The sequence below is a fragment of the Peromyscus maniculatus genome, chromosome 1, assembly GCF_049852395.1.
Source record: "Peromyscus maniculatus bairdii isolate BWxNUB_F1_BW_parent chromosome 1, HU_Pman_BW_mat_3.1, whole genome shotgun sequence".
In the NCBI taxonomy this organism is placed as follows: domain Eukaryota; kingdom Metazoa; phylum Chordata; class Mammalia; order Rodentia; family Cricetidae; genus Peromyscus; species Peromyscus maniculatus.
The window spans coordinates 107,184,782-107,201,275 of NC_134852.1; the positions used below are offsets into that span (position 1 = coordinate 107,184,782).

Sequence of the window (16,494 nt, forward strand, 5' to 3'; positions counted from 1 at the left end):
GATGGGCCTGAGTCTGTCTGCTCAGAGGATTGACCTTCAAGTCAAGAGGTAGACAATGATCATAGAAGCTTTCATACAGGGTCTGGTGATGCAGGCCTAAAGTCTCAGGTACGGGAAGCTGGGCAAGATTGTGACTCCAAGGCCAGCTTGGATGGCATAGCAAGACTTGATTTCAAAAGAAAAAGTAAAAGCTGCTGTAAAGTAGCATGATAGAGTGCTTGCCTAGGGGTTCAGTCTTGAGTGCTAAAACCATCTTAAGAAGTCAGTGGAATCAGTATGTGACTGCAGGACTCTGAAGAACAGAGGTGAGAAGGACCGACATTCTGGTGTGAGCATAGCCGGGCTGCCGCAGTACTCAGTCTAAGGGAGACTGAGAGCGGAGAGGAGGGCCTGGCAGAAGAGGGAGGGCCTTTGTGTCTTGGATGGAGCCCTGGGGTGGATGATAGATGGAGAGATGTTCATGAGCAATCTTGAACATAGAATTCAGTCTTTCCAGTTCTTCTTCTAAAGCTCTTCAAGTCCACTAATCTGGTTCGTTGTTGTTGTTTTGGTTTTTTTGTTTGTTTGCTTTTTTTGAGGGGGATTGTTTTTGGTTTGGTTTTTTTGTGTTTTGTTTTTTTTCAGACAAGGTTTCTCTATGTAGCTCTGGCTGCCCTGGAAGTCACTCTGTAGATCAGGCTGGCCTCCAACTCAGAGATCCTCCTGCCTCTGCCTCCAGAGTGCCGGGATTAAAAGTGTGCTAAGCCCGCCATTCTTGGCTGTGAAAGTTGTTGGGAGACTCAGGCAGGTCTGAGGTTTCCCGATTGCAGACCATGGCACTGACGTGCTCTCAGCTTAGAGACCAGTAAGGAGTGGCTGTGAAAGCCAGCATCTTATTTAGGTGGGCCAGTTAGAGTCAAGGGAGAAAAGAGGCTTCTCGGTGCATGCAGGGCGTGGGTGATGGAGCATGCTGGCAGGTAGCAGGTTTGCACATGAGGGCAATGTGAAAGTGTCAGCTCTGTGCCTGGTACAGGCTGGATGCTGGGTATGTACTGCCTCCCTTCCCTCACTGTGAGAAGCACTTCTTTATCTGTTTGCCTCTTTTCACCTCCTGTGTCAGCGTTTGGGAGAATTGGCTTGTTTAAGGGAGGAGCCTTTAGGGTGGCAGGTAAGCTGTCAATGCTTCGACCTGACACCCAGCCATGTCTCCTAGCTCCAAATGGCTCTGCTGGGAGACCTGTCTCTGCCAGGACACCATGCAGGAAACTAGAGAAGATAACCTCCCAGGCTTGCTCTGTCCTTGGCCCCCATAACATTCCATAGGACCTTGGTCAGATAAAGTCCTCGACTGAAAGATCCTTTGGGGGACTGGGGAGTTTGCTCAGTCAGTAGTATGCTTGCTATGCATGGGGACCTGAGTTTGGATCCCCAGCACCTACATACAGAGGTGGCATACACCTAGAATCTCAGGGCTTGAAAGGCAGGGACAAGGAGATCTCTGGAGCTGGCTGGCTGGCCTGTCTGAAAAATTATGGTAGAGAACAATACACTGCATGGACCTCTGGCCTCCGCATGTATGGGCACATACACACGTGTACAACTACACACATATATACACGTACTCAGAGGCATGCAAAAGAAAGAACTATTCTGGAATTTATTTACTCAACAAAAAACCTCTAGTATTCATTTATTAAAACCCCTTTCACACTCTTTTCTCATTTCATCGGCAGCAATCTTCTGATGGAGTTACTCATTACGTGTATTTTATAAAAAGTCCTCAAAGGGGCTGTTATTCCTGGCACATGGAAGGAACGAAAACGCAGACAATTCTGCTCCAAGCCCAGTGCTCTCTTCCTTTAGCTGCATGGCTCAGCCTCTCTGGGCACGATCCTCTGCTGAACCATCACAGCAGGCTTCCCTGTGCCCAGGCAAGCTGAGGGAAGCTGTCCTGAAAATGCATCTAGTATTTGTAGAGGGAATCCCTCCGTGAGATTGGTCTTGGCTGTGTTTGGCTTAGTACATGCTAATGCTTCGAGAGATAAACTTAAGGCTTGTGGCTCTTCTTTCTTCCATAGCAAATGCCTTTGGGTATCCCTGTATATAAAAGGCGATTTGGGCATCTTCCTGGTTGCTAAAAAGTAAAATCTGTTGGAGGCTTTTTCTCCAGAGTCATGCTTTCTAGGGACACCAGAACCCAGAGTTCCTGTCCCCTCTCATGGCATGTCCGCTGGACATCAGTAGGTGGATGCCTGCCAGCGTGGAAATTATGGCTTTGGAAGGGGGCTGAAGGGATGTGGCTGGCTCCCAGCCTCTTCTTTTCCCATTCTACTGGAAGGTTGTGTTCATTTGAGCTTGGAAACCAAAAATAAATCATTGTAATCCATTTGCTAATTATACCATGTGAAGTTCTAGACGCTGTAAATTGCAGCTGCGATATATCTAGATGAAGTTTGGAAGGTTTATTTTTAGTGATACCAAAAGCACTTGGCTTCCTGGAGGCTTCATTTGCCAGTCTGGGAGGGGACGGGGAGCTTCCTGGACACAGCCCCTCTTGTCCCGCTGCTGTGCCTCTGTGAGAGGAGCTGGTTGTAGTGACTGCCTGGAGCCCTTTCTACCTTCCAAGCTCTGACTCTGATCGTTTGACTGGGGGAACTAGGATGTATCTGAATGTAGACTTCCGATGCTTAATTTACCCGGAGAGTGTCAAAAACCAGCTCACTGACATGCGTGTGAGGCACAATGCACAGGCTTTTAGTAATTTCATGCCCAGAAGAAACATCCTCCCCATTTTGGGACCTTCCTAGCTTTGGATGGGCTTGGTACTTATTTAGTGCCACGTATTTGCATTTTCATTCCACTGAGACTTTTGGATGCCAATGCCATCTTGTTTCAGTCACTTACTGACATTTGTGTGCAAAACCCTAGGTTTGGTTCTAAATGTACCAGGAATGAATTGAATGCACCTTTGAGCCCAGAGGCTACTGGGGTGGGGATGGGGGCCTCAAATCAAGATGCTGCAGTTCTGCTTGAACTGTGACATTCATGATGGATGATGGAATGCCAAGTGTGGCTTAGCTAGCAAAGATACTCTGGAGTGAAACTGTGTTCATTTACACCTCTTAGGGCAGGAGAAGCCGAAAATCTCAAGAATGAGGAGGCATTTGAGTGTGGCTTGATGTGTAAATAGGATTTTAAAATGTGGTGATTGGGTAAAGAAATTGACAAGACCTGGTTTAGTAACCTTGGCAACTATCCTGGCCAGATCATGTGAATGGCATCCATGCCCAAATGCTGAGCAGAACTCCTCCATTACTCTAGCACCATGACTTCTAATAAAATTCCTTCCATATACAGCCTGGTATAGTTTTTCAAAGGGTGAGCATTAAAAAAGATCGTGAGGATGGCTGGAGAGATGGGTCATCACTTGATGTTCTTCTCAAGGACCCTAGTTCAAATCTTAGCACCCACTTGCAACACACAACCATCTGTGACTCCAGTTCTAGGAGACTCAATGCCCTCTTCTGACCTCCATGGATCCCAGACATGCATGTGATAGCATCCAGGCAAAACACTCATACACATAGAACAAATAAATAAAATTAAAAAAACAACAATAATCAAGAAGAAGAGGGGGGAGGGAGGGAAGAGAGAGGGAGGAGAAAGAAAGGAAGAAAGAAACCAAACCAAAAAAAAAAGTATTGATAACAAATCCCTTTGTTTGGCTGCTTCTAGTATTTAGACTTCCGAAAAAACAATCTGCTCTGTGCAATTCCCAGGGGAGAGATGGGCCCGTGGGTTGCTCAGTATGGACATTTTTCACAATGAGGGATGGGAATAGTTTCATTGAGGAGGCTTGGCAAAAGCATCGAGGAAGGACAGACATATGAGCAGAGCCTGGAGCCATGAGTGGTTTTCAGACCAGAGGCCTTCCAGATGAGCCAAGGCAGGGTGAATTGGGGAATGTGCAGCACTGTGTGGGGATGGCAATCCCAGAGACCAAGAGCTAGGAGGATGCAGGAGTGAGGACCTCAAAGCTGAGTCCACATGCTGTGGCTTAGATAGGCCTGGAGTTGGACTCCTGAATCTGCCATGTCTCAGCTGAATGGTCCTAGGGGTTCATAGAACTTTTCTAGTCTTCTTTTTTCTCATCTGGAAAATATAAATAATAACATCTACCTCTGGTGGTTACTGTGCAAATGAAGAGAAATAAAATAATTTAAACACAGTAACTGGCATGTACTTAGTGTGCACTTAATAAACAGTGCCTTCGGGTCATTGTTCTTTTTGAAATGATTCTAATGAAATTATGGAGATTCATGTTCAAACCACAAAGAGATCCCTTGGAAGGGAAAAGGAGCTGGGAGAAGTCGGTGGCATAAATGCTGAGGCAGGGCAGTTTCCAGAAGGGTGGGTGGCTCCTGCTGCAGATGATTCAGAGAGGCCACCACGAACTGAGAACTCGCAGTGACATCATCATGATCCTGATGAGAACATTCTGAGGGTGAGAGCCACACCACTGTGATCTGAGAAGAGCGTAGGTGTAGAAGAGAGAGACAGACAGCTCTTTCAGCTAAGCTCCAGGGAGAAAAGAGCATGGGATGGGGGAGGGGGCAAGGTCATGGGAAGGGTGTTCACGAAGGGAAGAGTGTTGGAACTCTGTCAGCTCCATGCTTCTCTGCTTGCCGCCCACTACCTAACCCCAGCCCTGTTCCAGAATTACACCTGCCAAGGAGATTGCCTCTGAATCTACCTCCTGGAGTTGTATATTAAAATCTTGTCAGAATGTAATCTTGGAACGAAGCAGGTTAAAAACGAGGTCAGCATTGCAGGTGATGGGGTGGGTGGAGCTGGAGGACAGTGAGTGAGAAGATGTGTCTGAGCAGGGCTAGGAGTGACAGGAGGAAGGAGTGGAGAGACGCAGGGCAAAGGGACTAACTGTATTCCCCTGTGTCACAGCTTCACTGGCAGTATCCTACCCCCCACCTCTCTGAGTGACACCACAACCTCTGTTCAGACAGACTTGCTAAGACCCAGTGACAGATGTGGTCATTATTTAGAAACGTGAAGGGCTTGGTGAGCGCAGGATGCTGCGGGGTAATATTATAAACAAAAGCTGGGCCAATCTGGACTGCTTTTGCTAATGCTCTCTGTGTTTTGTCTTGTTGTTGTTGTTGTTGTTGTCTGTCTGTCTGTCTGTCTGTTGGTTTGTTGTCACCAGTACTAAGAGGAGATTTAAATTGCAAGAGGGAGGGAGCTATGTGGATTGCCCACGACCTCTATCATGGGTTATGAAATGGAAGTGGAGCGTGGGCTGCTGAGTGAGCCTTGGGCTGGAGTGCTTACCCAGTGTGCACAAGGTCCTGAGTTCAGTCCCCACTTAGCACTCTGGAGGTGGAATAGGAGGAGTAGGTGTCAAAGGTCATCTTCAACCACTTAGTGATTTGAGGCCACCCTGGACCACACAAGGCCCTGGGTGGAAGGAGGGGCGGGAGAAAGAAGGGAAAAGGGGAAGGCAGGAAGCAAAAATGAAGCTGGCCTGAGATCCCAGCAGAAAAAGCATAAACATTCCAAGCACACATGAAACATTTACAAAAGTTGACTACATTTTAGTTCATAAACCATTTCCCAATACATTTCAAGGAATCGGAATTGTACAGACCACATTCTCTCACCACAGTGCAATTAAGCTAAAAGTCGATAACAAGAAAATGAGAGGTTTTCTAAAAACAAAACAAAACAAAAACTATTAAGAGTTTTTTTTTACAGACACACTACTAACTCACTCACAGGTCAAAATGAAATGACAATAGAAATTATAAAATAGTTATAAATGAACAATCAAGGAAATATTAAATATCAAAAGTTGTGGAATATGGCCAAAATAATACTTAGAAGGGAATTTATGGTCTTCAGTGCCTATATTAGGAAAAGGAAAGGGCTAAAAATTAATGAATGGTCCATGTATCCAATTTAAGCACAACAGTGGTCATAAATCAGCCGGCTTGGAGCTGATGGTAGCAGCAGAGCCAGGACTCTGGCCGTAGATGCAGCTGGCCCAGCATCCCTCATTCATATTACTACACCACAGACAGGGCTTCAGCGCTGTTTCTCACGGTATGCTCAGTGCCTCCCAAAGAGCTGAAGAGTTGAGCCTCCAGGGCATCTCTCTGTACCAAAGTGTGACAATAACCCTCATCTGTCCATCCTTCTCGTTCATTCCTGCCACACGGGATGACTGAACACTTGCTCACACCAGACACTGCTGTCTTCAAGGCAAAACCCAGCCTAGGGCTTAGGGCTACCACAATGCTGTGGCTCCTCCAGCCCACCCCTCCCCTTCTCCCCCCGCACCACCCCTAAGCTTCCAGAATCTTCTCTGACACTTGTAAGAACATCAATCCTCATCAACAATGACTGATTTCTCTCTTGTCTTTTCCAACAGGTAGACTGAAATTACCATGTGTCCAAATTAAAATTGCGTACTTCAAGGATTATTTGAAGGACTATTCTTAGACCCTTTTAAGAAGATTTTTTAAAAAGTGAGTCAATTTTTTTTCCACTTCAGAGTATTCATGACTTAAGTTAATGTTACGGGTGCTCCCCCTCATCCTGCCTCTTAAATATGCACTAATAGGTAACTTCATCTCCATTTATTTTATAATAAAGGTTTTTTTCCCCCTAAGAACAATGAGCAGGGAATATGCGTTTATTGCTGTAGTGATTTGCATATATTTCACAGGCTTATGGAATCTCAGAGATGAAAGGGTGTTAGAAGTGTAGAGCCTTTCTCTTTCTCACTGTCTGTTAGAAGTTCCCATGGATGTCTGGGCTGGACCTGGAGAGCTCAGGGAACTACTTGGGAAGCTGGTGTCTGTCCATATTCAAGCCTTTTGGAGAGTTCTCTCAGCTGTCTCAATTGGAAATCCACTCCTCCTCCTCCTCCTCCTCCTCCTCCTCCTCCTCCTCCTCCTCCTCCTCCTCACTTGCCAAACCTTCCCTGCTAGACAGTCCTAACCATGACTGTGCACCAAGAGCCCATCTCCCACCCCACCATCATTTTGTAAATTCCTTGTTCCTCTAATAATTCCACATAGTTTCATTTCCAGGACAAGTCCTGCTCAGCTCATCATTCCAACCCAGCAAGTGTCACCTTAAAACTGGAGCCAGCCTAGAGCACAGACTTCAGGGCACTGCAGGGCCCTGGCGGTGGGAGGGGCAGTGCAGAGGCAGTGAGTTCTCATTGGGGTTTTGCTCATGCTGAGCCAGCTGTGTTATTCCGAGCTTAGAGAAAAGGAGGAGATGGGGCGAGATGATGCCACAGGCGCTGCTCCCTCCATCCGTATGGCTTTGCTGACTCACAGTAAGGAAGTCGCTGCTTCCGGCAGTCAGTCTCAGGCACTGGAATGAGTAAGGATTTGCTGGTCAGTGAGACCGAGGTCTAATCCTGGCTTTTAAGGCTTGCAGACCATGCATGTGGCTATACACTGTCGCTTCTCATCAGCAAATGTCTAGCTCTTCACTTGTGAAACTGGGATGCTAATGCCTGTTGGAGAGGGTCTGTGTGACAATGTGTTGGGGGCAATGTACATGTGGTATTTAGTGCCTAGTCCCTAGGAGATTCACAATCATTAAGAGTCCTTGAATTCACTAACTAGGGATGGAATTACTTACCTTTGGCTATAAGAGAGGACAAGAGGTGGTGGTGACTCTAATAAAGAGGGAACAGGAAGATATAACATGCTTATTAGGCATACAGGAGAAATGTTCATACCTCATAAACTCCCATTCAAACATAACCCCCAGCCAAGAGAGTGGATGAAGTTAAAACTCAGAATCTCATACGGATAGAATGATTGCCATGGAAACACACAATGGAAAGGGAAAAAATAATGGTGGGTTCCAGAGCTGTACAAAGTCTCCTACCCCATAGCCAGGGTCACAGCTCTAGTCCTAGGCAGCAAGAACTCATGTCCCTGGAACGAGGGTTCTAAACTCACTGATCAGGGGCCATGTAAAGCATAATGTATCTATGTATGTTTAGAAGGCTGTTGCGAGAGTCAAGAGAGATACCGGCTGAAAATGAGAGTTGTAAAGTGTAAAATGCCCTACACTTTGTGCTTTTGAATTATATATGCATTAGGGACCCTTAAACACTTTCAAAGCAGCACAAGGTAAAATTTGGATGAGTGTGTGATGAACCATTTGAGTGCAGCACACAGATTTTTGAGGAAAGCAGAAGTATGTATATACACAGGTCTATGTCTATGTGTGTGCACATGTTTATGTATGGTCCTCTGTGTATATGCACAGGGGTATGTGTGTGAGAGAACCTCCAGCCCTTTTAACATGACCAGTCTCTACACAGTGTCTGGTTCCTGCCATGAAGTATATAGCCCAGGCCAGGAAGTCAGTCAACCTGACTCTATTGCTGACTGTCAACTGATTAGCTCCATTATCTTGGGTTAAATAGGGTCACTCTATTTGACAACAATGGCACTACTCTGCCTTCCTGAAGCCTCAAGTCTGTGGAGAGAGCCACTCTGAAGAGTTGGGATGAAATTGTTCAGAATGACCCCTCAACCAAGAAAATAGTCTAGATGTTGCAAAGCCTGAATCCTGTGGCCACTGGCTACTGGCAGAATTAAAGAGTGTGGTCCGTACCTGTTGGATATAGAGGACCTCTGGGAATATCTTGGATCCTTGGGACCATTTTCTAAGGATCTAGCCATCTCCATGGATGAAGAACCATATGGTTAATATATCTTCTGTCTTTGCCAAGATGTCCCACAACTTGCTCATCCCCAGAGTCCTTTCCCTCAGTCTGAGCTGAGGGCCTGGCAGAGCTGAATTTTAGGAGAATTGGATGGTGCTGTCATTTAAGGCAGAAAATAGATTTGTTAGTTGGTTTTAACTAAATAAAACTACTCTCCTGGCCTTTGCTCTCCAGACAGCTAGCTGCTGGCTGCAGACACAGACAGGTTCTGACTGCTCTAGGGCTAGTTGTGTTTTTAGGAGAGATCCAGACCCACGGACACTACACAATCAATCTGAAACCCTTTCCAAATTGTCGGTGGTCCATTCGCAAGTCATGAAATTAATTTGGTCACTCAAGACCATCATTTATTAAAATCAAATAGAGTAACCCATTAGCCCATAGAGAAGGTGAGAATATTTTTATTGCGTGTATTTAATTATTTTTGCTTTGTTGAAATGGGGTCTCTTTGTTGCCCAGGCTACCCTGGTACCCATGATTCTCCTTGTTTAGCCTCCCCTCCTGAAAGCTGGGATTACAGGCTCTCCTCACCACCTCACCATGCTTGACTCCTCAACAGAGATTCCTTATCCAAAAACTTGTGCAGTAGGGAAGAGTCAGCTCTTCATATAAGTCAATAAGAAAAAGACAAGCAGCTCTTAAAAAAATGGGCAAAAGGCTTAGATACTTCTGAACAGAGGATAGCAAAGCAACCAGTAAAGACAAGGAAACATCATTATTATTGAGAAAAAGGTACATGAGAACCACCATGAAATGCTACCACTACCATGCTTCCATTAGGAAGACTCAAATGGAAGGGATGGATTTTACCTTATGTTGGTGGCCATGGAAAGACACTGGAATACATACATTCACACTGGTTGAGTTGAATTGGTATGCTGACTTTGGAACAGTGTTCAGCAGCACCAAGCACTCAGAACATGGGCATGAAAGCAGTTCCACCCTGTGGGGTATACCATGAAATGTACACATGGGTCATATGACATAAAATCACAAGTGGCACACAGGTGTGCCAAGCCCATGCCACACTCAGCCTTTAAAGGACACAACGCAATCTCTTCCCACAATGCTCTTTCAGAATTGCTAATGACCCCTGCAAACATAAACCTAAGAGACAGAAGCCAGGCACCAAGCTTTATGACTCCCTTTTATAGAGGACAAAAGCAGGCGAAACAAATCCCTTGCCATAGACGTCTGGGGAGTGATCACCCGTAGGGGAGGATCTGGGGTTTTGGAGAGAGTGGGAAATGGCTTCCAAGGTACTAATGTTGTTCTGTCCTTTGATCTGAGGGCTGCTTATATGAAGAATTTTTTTCTTTTCTCTCCCTTTGGTACTAAGGATTGAATTAAGGTCCTTACACCTCAGTGACAAACCATATGCTACTGAGATATATATACTCAGCCCTCTTTTTAAAGGGGTGGGGGATATGGGTTAAGAGAGAAAGAGAGAATAAAACTAAGTTGCCATGCATCCTTGTGATGACTTTGGAGTAAGGTTGACTTACAGTCCTCATGCCTCAACCTCTTGAGTAGCTGGGATGACGAGCCTGCCTCATACTGGCCCTGGCTTCGGTTTGATGTAGTTTCCATTGAAACTACATCAAGCTGCTGAGTTCTGATGGGTTCCCTCCACTGTACTTATGACACACTTTAATAAACAAATGCAGGTGACAATAATGGAGGAAACATGGTGGGTCATAAAGGTTGGTGTTGGTCGGTAACATTGCAGATTGGTGCCTCGCCCTACCTGTGTCTGCAAGGTTCGGGTATCTCTCACTGTGTATTTCTTACTATGAGTCACAGGCAGGAAGTGAAAGCCACCAATTTAATGTAAGCTTCCATTTTTAGGTGAGGAATTTGAAACCCAAAGAAGACTTAAGAGCGGAGCTAGGGTAGCGCAGAAATGGGCAGCAGCCTCCAGGCCTCCTATCACTGTGAATGGTGAGCGTGTAGCCACTGTTCACCAGATGGAGATGGGTGGCATGGTGAGGCCAGATGGGTGGACTGTTGAGTCTGGCACCTTCCTCGAGGGAGGCAGCCCTGCACACGATGTTGGCAACTGGGGTAGGGTCTGGGCAATGGGGGGGGGGGCAATTGTTTTGCACCTCGGCTACTTTAGCCTGACTCCAGCTCCCCAGAATTTCTCCCTCCTCTTCCTGGCCTCTTCTGTCTGAGTCTGTTCTTGGTTCACCGGTGCACTCAATCACTTTTCCAGCTGTGTAGAACAGCCTCCATGCCAAAGCTGTGGAATGGCTATGGAAGCTGGGAAACTGTGAAGAAAATGCACTGGGTAACTGAGATCCAATAAAGCACTTTTCCAAGCTAGTTTGCGCTTTTGTTAAGAATTTTGGCCGTTTGTGGTGGCGCACGCTGGTAGGATTTGCTGAAGGAGGCGGAGGCAGGAGGATCACAAGTTTGAGGCTAGCCTGGGCTATACATTTGTTAGCCGGGTGGCGGCGGCGGCGGCGGCGGCGGCGGCGGCGGCGGCGGCGGCGGCGGCGGCGGCGGCGGCAGCGCTCGCCTTTAATCCCAGCATTTGGGAGGCAGAGCCAGGCAGATCTCTGTGAGTTCAAGGCCAGCCTGGGCTACCAAGTGAGTTCCAGGAAAAGGTGCAAAGCTACACAGAGAAACCCTGTCTCGAAAAACCAAAAAAAAAAAAAAGAAAAGAATTTTGGGCAACAGGGCCTCTACTCTGGACTTGGGTAACCATAGAGCTTTCTAGGTGAGGGCCCGGAACCGTCCCACGCAGGATGGTGGGTGTCATTAGCCCCTTGCCAACCCTTCTATCCAGGACCTCATAGAACAAACTACATGGGATCTTTTTACTTAGGGCATGGATCCACCTGCACAGATACAAGGGTAAGTGTAGTATAGAGTTGCCCAGGCTGCTAGAGAGGGGAGCAGAGAAGATGTTGAAGCTAGAGACGGAGAAAAGGGAAGGTGTCTGCATAAGGTCACTAGAGAATCACCACTGTGTGTATCAGGAAATTGCCTGCAGTTCCGTGTTGGGAGAAGAGGCAGAGGAAATGAAGTGGGTAGAGCCTCATGCTAATGGAGCCTTCCTGGGTGATAAGGAAAACCTCACCAGAGACTTGTAAGGCAGGAAATACCTGTCACCTAGGAGACAGGATAAAGAGATGCAGGCAGATGCTGCTGGGAATGTTGGTACAGGTCTGGAATTATGTTCTACAGCACTCACTCACTTATGCCCTCTTTGAAGACCCATGCTGCTGTAGGTCTGGCTGAAGGCCAGAGCTAGAGAGATGAGGAAGAGATTCCCCAGCCTCACAGCCCTGCCAAGAACCCAACACTCAAAACCAGACACAATTTGACATCATAATTATTCCAGGACAAATGTCCTAAACTGTCTCTAGGACACACCAGTCCTGCAGAATAGTTACTTCTCTCTCTCTCTCTCTCTCTCTCTCTCTCTCTCTCTCTCTCTCTCTCTCTCTCTCTCTCTCTGTGTGTGTGTGTATGGTGTTGAATAATCTGAGAAGCACCATGCACTGAATCCATTTGGGGAGGCATTAACACCACTAGCACACGAAAGGTTCTGAGAAAACCTGCAGCAAGTATGCTAATGGTTCTGGGCTAAACTTATTTGTCCCCAAATCTCCATATTTCCTGTTATGTTATTCAAAGCTCTCTATTCCTCACCTAGAAAAGTCCATCCTTAAAACGGCTTGAAGGCTGGTTTGGAGCCCTAAAAAAGAGAACTGGGCTTCTCTGAGAAGGGAAACTGGGTGTATTTTGTAAGGTCCAGTCTGCCCCCAATAAGTGCTCAAAGAATTGTAAATGAAGTGATGGCTAAAGTGTTCCCTTGCCGAGAAGAACTTGGAGCTCTCCACAGAGGCAAGGGCACTGAAATGTAGCTTTGGCAGCCTAATTCGGGCCTCTGCCCTTACTTCCTCACCTGCCCCCTTTCTCCCAGCTACTTGGGAAAAGAAAGGCAAGAGATAGAAATAGTAAAATGGTTAATCCAGGCACGGTGGTATAAACCTGGAATCCCAGCGTTCCAGAGGCTAAGGTGGGAGGTTTGTAAGTTCAAGCCTGGGCTATATAGGAAGACTCTATCTCTAAATAAGTAAACAAATAATAAAGGATGGTTTAAGAGCATGCACACTGGAACCAGACCACCTAGGTGTGAATTCCAGAGCTGGTCCTCCTTCCTAGTTCCTTGGACAAGTCGTCTAGGTGCCTCCCTTGCTAAAGCAGTGGCCAGCTCAATAGCACCCAGAGGGAAGTGTGTTCATCTCTTTCCTAGAAGGCTCCAGCATGAAGCAAACATTGTAGTTATAAGGAACCCTTCCCAGTGTCCTTTCCAACAACTACTGGCAGCCTGAAGGATCCCCTATTTGGATTGAACCACCTGCAAATCCACTTTCCCCATCAGCCCCAGGAAGGGCTGGATGCTCTTCCATCCTTTACAATAGGCAGAGGTGTTCCAGGTCAGGCTTAGGTTCCATTCCTGGTTTTCAGAGCTGGAGCAGCTGCTAGGGTGGGTTGGTCCCAGGGACTCGAATGCATCTATTATTAATTTTCTGCAAGCAGCCATTGGCTTCCCAGACAAGCTTCTGTCTGTAGATGAGTATAGTCCTATCACAGCATTCCTGCCCTTGGTGCTTCTCACGGGGCCTCACAGGAAGCAGCCAGCCCCTCGTGCCCTTGTCTCCCTGGGAAGGTGGACCGTGGTGCACTGGATCTGACCTACGGAGCTAGGAGACCTTGTGTCTTTTTCATACCTCCTGCTTCACACATGGTACACAGGCAGAGCTGCAGAGACCTCCTTGACATCAAGGCCCCATATCCCCTTAATCACCGAGGGCTATGATGCCATCTACAGTGTGTCATGCATCCCATCCTTCCTCTGTGTGACGTCACCAGGGAAGCTTAAGCAGCTGTCATCCTTATCTTCCAAGCTACCCTCCCCCATCACTGAATCACTAAATCAGAGCTGTTTTTTTGTGTCCCTTGGGGCACACATGCCTCTTTAAAGTCACCCTAAATCTCTGAGCTGTTGGGGCTCTGACTTTGCCCCTGGACTGTAAGCTTCTGAGGGTAGGGGCCTGTTCATGTTCTATCATACTCAGCAATATGGATCTCCTCCCAGTGATGACTTGAGAGTGGACTTTCCCTCCCTCCCTCCCTCCCTCCCTCCCTCCTTCCCTCCCTCTCTCCCTTCTTCTCTCCATCCCTTCATACCCTCCTTCCTCATTTCCTTTATTTTTATTATCAGAAAGAGAGTAGGTGAGCATGTAGTCCAACAATTCTTTAGAGAGACCCATAGGCCCACTGTGGGAAGAAGAAGGGCCAAATAGGGAAAATCTTGAACCCCCAACCTCTCATCCCAGCAACCCACATTTTTTTTCTCCTAACACCAAAAAAAATAGACTTTTCTATGATATAAGCTTTAGGCAACTTCAATCCATTCTTACAGTCTCCTCTCTCCTTTTTCCAAAACAAAACTGTGCCAAGCATCCCACCTATGTGCAGTCACAGCAAGCAAGGTGCTGTCCTCATTTGTAGATGCAGAAGATGGTCCCAGGTAGCTCAGACGCTTACCCGAGCTGGACATGTCACCAGTGTTCAGAAGATCCAGAGTCCACCAGAGTTGCCATGTTCCAGTCTCTGCATGGCCACCTCCTACCTCCCAGGGGCTTGTGGTTCAACCCAGCAGTTCCTTGGCCAACCTTTGGGCCTGCCATGGCAGCGAGTGCCAGTAATAACCCCCATATAAACCACTGGGCTTTAACTGGCCCCACTTGCTCGCAGGAGCAGGCCCCTCATTCCTGGGGCTTCCTGGCAGTGAGAGAGTGTATTGCTCTTTAGAGAAGCATCAAGTCTGTGCAGGGCCATGGAAGAGCTGCCTGCCACCACATAATGCCCTTACGGTCTAAATGAAGCTCTCCATACCCTGGAGCACGGAGACCCCATCCTGTCTGCACAGACTGGGTCTTCCTTCCCAAATGTCAGGAATTTCTTCCAAGGAAATCTTAGACAGCCCAGGGAAAGAAGCCATGGTCTAGGCAATATCTACTTGATCTTGACCTTTAGAGGCTCTTGACTCCTTTGTTCCAAGCACAGGACATTTTGACTTTGGGATGAAGTCTGGCTTGTTTCGACAGTAACGGAACAAGAATGGAAGACAGGGAGGCTAAATTCTCACCCTAACTCCCTGGGGAATTTACTAGGTATGCCACATGGCCTCTTAAGTCTCAGTCTCTCCATCTTTAAAATGGGTGTTTTAGAGTCTACAATCTCTCCTACCTGGACAAGGATAACTAAAAATTTCTAATTTGGGAGTTGGGCTTCTTGAACTTAAATCCCATTTCTGCTCCTACTAGTGTGTGACCTGACCAAGCTGTATGAGTTCCCCCTGGCTCTGTGTGATTATCTGCATAATGAGAGAATAGTAATGGCCATCTAATAGATTTATTGTGGGGATCAGAAAGTAACACTTTTAGAGAGATGCCCAACACACAGCACATTGGTGACTGTGGCTGTTATCATCACAAATCCGAACAGTGTGAGTCTATACTTGTGTTTGCCAAAGCAGATCCGCAGTCTCCTGCTGGGGAACATTTATTCCCTTTGCTTTCATTGACTCAGGAAATACATGACAGAAAGCTGTTATGAACCTAGTAATGGTTGAAGTGAATGTATGCAGATCATAATAGCTCCCACGTATGTTGTGCAAGACATTGACATGTATAGGCAGTGTATAGAGAAATAGTGTATGGGTTCCCAAATCATGACAGTACCAATGTGTCTCCCAGTTAGAATCCTCCATTCTATATCAATCTAGATTGTTTTTTCTTCCAGTTTGATTCGTGCCCACAATAGGTGCCAAGTCAATGTTTGAATAGGCAAATGTATTTATGTATGTATGGGTGGGTGGGTGGGTGGGTGGGTGGGTGGATGGATGGATGGATGGATAGATAGATGATGAGTAGGTGGATAGATGGATGGATGAATCTACTTTATATTTGATTCTTTCTTTAGTTTAAGCAGAGTAATAAGTTTGTGCATATATTAGTGTGTGTGTGTGTGTGTGTGTGTGTGTGTGTGTGTGTGTGTGTGTGTGAGCTTTTGCAGAAAGGGCTCCAGCTATTTCTCTTTCAGGGAAGTAGATGGCCATGGCTGTGTATTTGCATATCCCCCCATCTGTTAGCACATAGGGTCATTTTTCAGGAGTCCTTTCAGCTGTCCATCGGTGACAACAGATAGGCACTCCTCTGCCTCTCCCATGCTGTCCTCCTCCAACAATGAGGGATTTGTGCTGGGAATATTGCCTGTGGCTGCTTCTTTCCCAAGGCCCCAAAGCCTGCTCTGGCTTTTATCAGTGGTATTGATGGAGGAGGGGCCCCAGACAGTTGGTTTCAGGGAGTGGCGCCCGTGGCTGGATGCCAGCTGAGCAGGATAGGCTAAGATAAGTAATTCAGGTCTGTTCTGCGTTACCTGAGCTGGTTATCCAGCTATCTGTAGCTGTTGCCTTAGCTGTTGTTGTCGTCAAGCTGTTTTCCCAGAGAGTTTGCTGTGGGCCTAGGGGAGGATGGAGATCTGGAGGGGAGGGGATGGGTGAGACAGAGTGGTGTACTCTGGGTATGAAGAACCTTGCCCCACAGTGCATAAGGCTGCTCTGACCACTGCTGCTTAGAGCTCCAACTCCCTAATGAGATTAAAATGCCAACAGCCTGCCTCTGTGAACACTTGGGAACGCATTGACTTGAGTTGCT

General features: G+C 46.9%; 1 protein-coding gene across 16 annotated transcripts in view; it reads left to right on the plus strand.

The window, feature by feature from the left end:
- The window catches only part of Tenm4 (teneurin transmembrane protein 4), a 766,582-nt gene that overhangs the window by 322,318 nt on the left and 427,770 nt on the right, over window positions 1-16,494 (plus strand). For 3 of the 16 annotated variants that reach the window (XM_076547372.1, XM_076547374.1, XM_076547387.1), the window contains one exon: window positions 6,425-6,521. The exons of the other annotated variants lie outside the window; for them this stretch is intronic. The gene's annotated coding sequence lies outside the window, so the exon portion shown is untranslated. The remainder of the gene's footprint in view (window positions 1-6,424; window positions 6,522-16,494) is intronic. 16 annotated transcript variants of the gene reach the window in all.